Source organism: Nestor notabilis, unplaced genomic scaffold (assembly GCF_000696875.1).
Source record: "Nestor notabilis isolate BGI_N333 unplaced genomic scaffold, ASM69687v1 scaffold2465, whole genome shotgun sequence".
NCBI classification, from domain to species: Eukaryota; Metazoa; Chordata; class Aves; order Psittaciformes; family Psittacidae; genus Nestor; species Nestor notabilis.
In genome coordinates, this window is record NW_009929689.1 from 45,857 (window position 1) to 49,711 (window position 3,855).

The window sequence follows — 3,855 nt, forward strand, 5'->3', positions numbered from 1 at the left end:
ATTTACTTTGGTTGTAAATCTATAAATGGCATGGGAAGATATGGTAGAATGATTTTTCATGCTTAGCTTTTAAATGAGAAAATTATGTTTCAAGGAAGTTAGAGGTAAAATATAAATCAACATTTTGGAAGGACATATAGCAACCTTAAAAAGCTAACATTTTTCATTCTGTAATTTAATTTTGCCATTGTTTCCTGTAGCTATATACTGCAATGAGTGCGTATATGCAGTCATGCAGAAGTTGTCCACTTTGAAACTGTCCATTAGGGGAAGTTTTTTAAAGCTGCTTCTTGACAAGGCTTATTTACAGTGGTTTAAAGACAGAGTTTAAAAATCAAGTAGTTCAAAATGCATTTGATATTATCTGGGGCAATAAAGTGATCCAAAGTAGGAAACAGCAAGTCTGAAAATGAAGAAGCATTTTCCTGAGGATGACGGCCTAGAGAAATGGACAGTTGTGTTTTCATACAGACATAGTTACTCTAACTTCAAATACAAGGTATCTTGTAATTAGGCAAAGTAAATATGAATAGATTCATATTCAGAATTGAAGGACACCATTTGTTTTTTTCTCTTCTTATTGAAGGAGATGGCTGTATGGCAAATGGAGCCTTACTGAATTTTTTTCCATTAGGGCAGAGTTGGTGTAAAATCAGGAATACACTATGGTTTTGGCATAGGCCCATGGGAGAAGTCCTGCAACTACATACAAGCAATGAAATAATTATCCCCACCCCCAAATGTCCATATTGTGAGAAATTATGATTTTCAAAATGGGATTTTGTTCAAAAACAGGAAAAAAAACCCAAAACAACCAAACAAATACCAACTCTTCATAGAATAAAAAGTTCAGGCAACTTTCACTCAGAAATTAAATTCTCTGTAGGAATATAGCTGTCATACAAGTTCTTTACTACACTTCACTATTTTGCTATAGAAAGATTTGTAGGCGATCATGAAAAACTGAACAAGTTCAGGCACCCAGAGAAAAGCACAGAGCTTTGAGGTATTTCAAGACATGTTATTCCGCATTGCACAGTGAACTTGTATACTTCTCCATCAAAAAGAAAAATTGAGTTCTGAAACACTTTAATTCAGCAGCTCTGAGTTCTTCATGGTAGTCTGCAGGATTCACTAACTATATTTGCTAAAACCATGGGCAAGTTTACTACTTTATAACTAAGATGCAGTATAAATAAGAACACACTCATCAAAGTTCATTTTTAGTAAAAGCTCTACTAAGCTCACATGTATACTAGTCATGAATTTGGGCTTACTAGTTTTTGTTCTGCTTATTAGTGCTATTAATTTCATAGCAAAATAAATTGGACCATTATTTTCAAAGGTCTTTTTGCAAACCTGTAACAGGAATTTTTTTGCACTTAATTAATTTATTATTTTGTGTTTTGTCCTTAGATATCCAGTTCAGTTTATGGGTGTGGTAAAAGGTAACCTCTTATTTCCTAAGCATGCTGGATTCTTAGGATGTGTTTTGGAAAATATGTATTTATTGTATGTATGTATCAGCTTCTGCCTCTATCTTTTGGTAGCATTTTGGCTAATGCACAGTAAAATAAATGCTCTTTTCCTTCCCTTAAATGCTCTGAAATAACTTAATTGTTTGAGTATGTTAGAAACAATAACCAGACAGAAAAGCAAAATCCCATTACATGTTGTATTATAGAACCACATGAACAAAGCAACCAATAAAAATCATCACAGCACAAAAATGTAATTGCATGTTGTTCTTTTATTTGTGTCTCCACCCAGGGTGTAAACACACACACTGAGGCATCCATTTATCTCTACAAATCTCTAGCCTCACTATAACAATCATTAAATCCAGACTCAAAACTCTGACCCAAGTGTGTTTTAGAAGAAATCTCTTTGTTTTTGTTATTATTTCTAATTATACTAATCCATACAAACACTAGTAGTTTTACAGTGAAGGACAATAGCTGGAGCAGTCTTCTTTAAAGGCATTTCACAATAAGACGTTCTACCAGTCACGTTATTGAGTTACAATTATCCAGTTTTAGTTTGTACCACACACATACACCTTTCAATTTTACCTTTTACATAAAAAAGAATTTTATGAAACAAAGACAAATATAACTTACAATTATATGAAAACAACTGTAACAAATCACAAAATTACACACACTAGTAGAGGAAAAAGGTGTACCTAATCCTTTCAAAATATTTTCATTGTATGCAACAGATGTCTTTAGAGCAAGTATCAGCCAGATATACAGTATGGCAAATGGAGCTCATATGTGGATACATTAGCATGTATAAATATGTAGAATACTCTGTAAGGTTTAGGAAAAACATACTCCCACTATCTCTCCTCACCAAAGTGCTTTGTGTAAAAAAATGTTACACAAGATGCTGCTTTCTGTGCAGAATAAAGGGATTTGTTTCTTAAATAAGCCCCCACTGAGCTAATTTTAAATTGTGGTCCTTTTCTTTTGCTTTATCTGTTCCTAGGAAATATATATGTATCTATTAAAACAAACAAACAAACAAACAAAGTTTCACAAAAACAACAAAAAAGTGCTGTTTAAAAAAATCTGCTATGAAATTACACAGGTAAAACAGGGACTAAACAGTTAAAACATAATATTTTGTACTCATACACACCTCTTGTAAGAAAGTTGAAAACAAAACACAATGTGACAGATGGCCTTAGCACTGCAATACTTCAGCATCCAACATTAGTAAACCATAACGCCCTATATGTATATGTGTATATATACATGTATATATATACATAGAAAGGGAGATCCAAATACACACATGCACTCTGATACATTCACACATGTACACATGCACTTCGAAACTATATTTTAAACTCCAGTGTAGATCCATTTCTCATGCAAATATAAATAGACTATTTGAGTCTAAAACCAAGAGAATTGTATAGAAGAATGATTATGAATAAATTCATTAGAATATTGTTTCATGTCCAAAGTCTAAAATAATTTCATCTCTTAGATACGATTCCCTTTAGAAAGTTAACAATCAAGCCAGTACAATAACAACACAAAAATCACTGAGGCATAAGTATTTGTGTATAAGTCAATAACTGCCATTATGCTATGTATTTTGAGAAGCACCATTTTTCGTTGTAACCTGTGACAAATAAAATTCCCTATCTTAATATCCAAACTACATGAGAAAATGTGTGTGAGAAAATGGTTCTTTTTTACACAACTGTCCTCAGTGATATAAACTGATTCTTCAAAGTCAGTCTAACTCCAAAGAGAATAATCATGAAGAATCCCCTTTGTCTTTGATTAAGAAGTAAACAAAAGGCGTACCTTTTTACAGACTGGTAGCCCACTCTCGTACTTAATTTGACTATAATTTACCTCCTTTTTAAGATTAAGGCTCACAGAAAGCTGTACAAATATATATAATATATATTAAAGAAAGCATGAATGTCTTGCAAAAGTTTCTTTTTTAAAATGAGGCTGACAAATCCCCCTTTTTGAATTCTGTATTTCCACTTTTGCTTTGGTCAGGATCTTTCCTGATGCATAAGCTGCCTCTCTGCTGGACAACTTGTACATTCAGATACAAGAAAAAGTATTTCAAAAGATTCAACAGTCAAGGTTGTACAGATCATAAAATCAGGTTGGAAGGGAGCTCAAGGATCACCTGGCCCAAACATTCTAGGCCAAGCACGACCTAAAGTAGATGTCCTAGCACACAGTCCAGCCAAATCTTGCGTGTCCCAGGTCAGCAGCAGTATTTCAGTTTTGTGCATGGCCACTGACAAATCCTGGACAACCCTGTGGTTAAAAGAACCTTGAAGGTTTTATGTATACAAAAGAACAAAACACAGTCCTA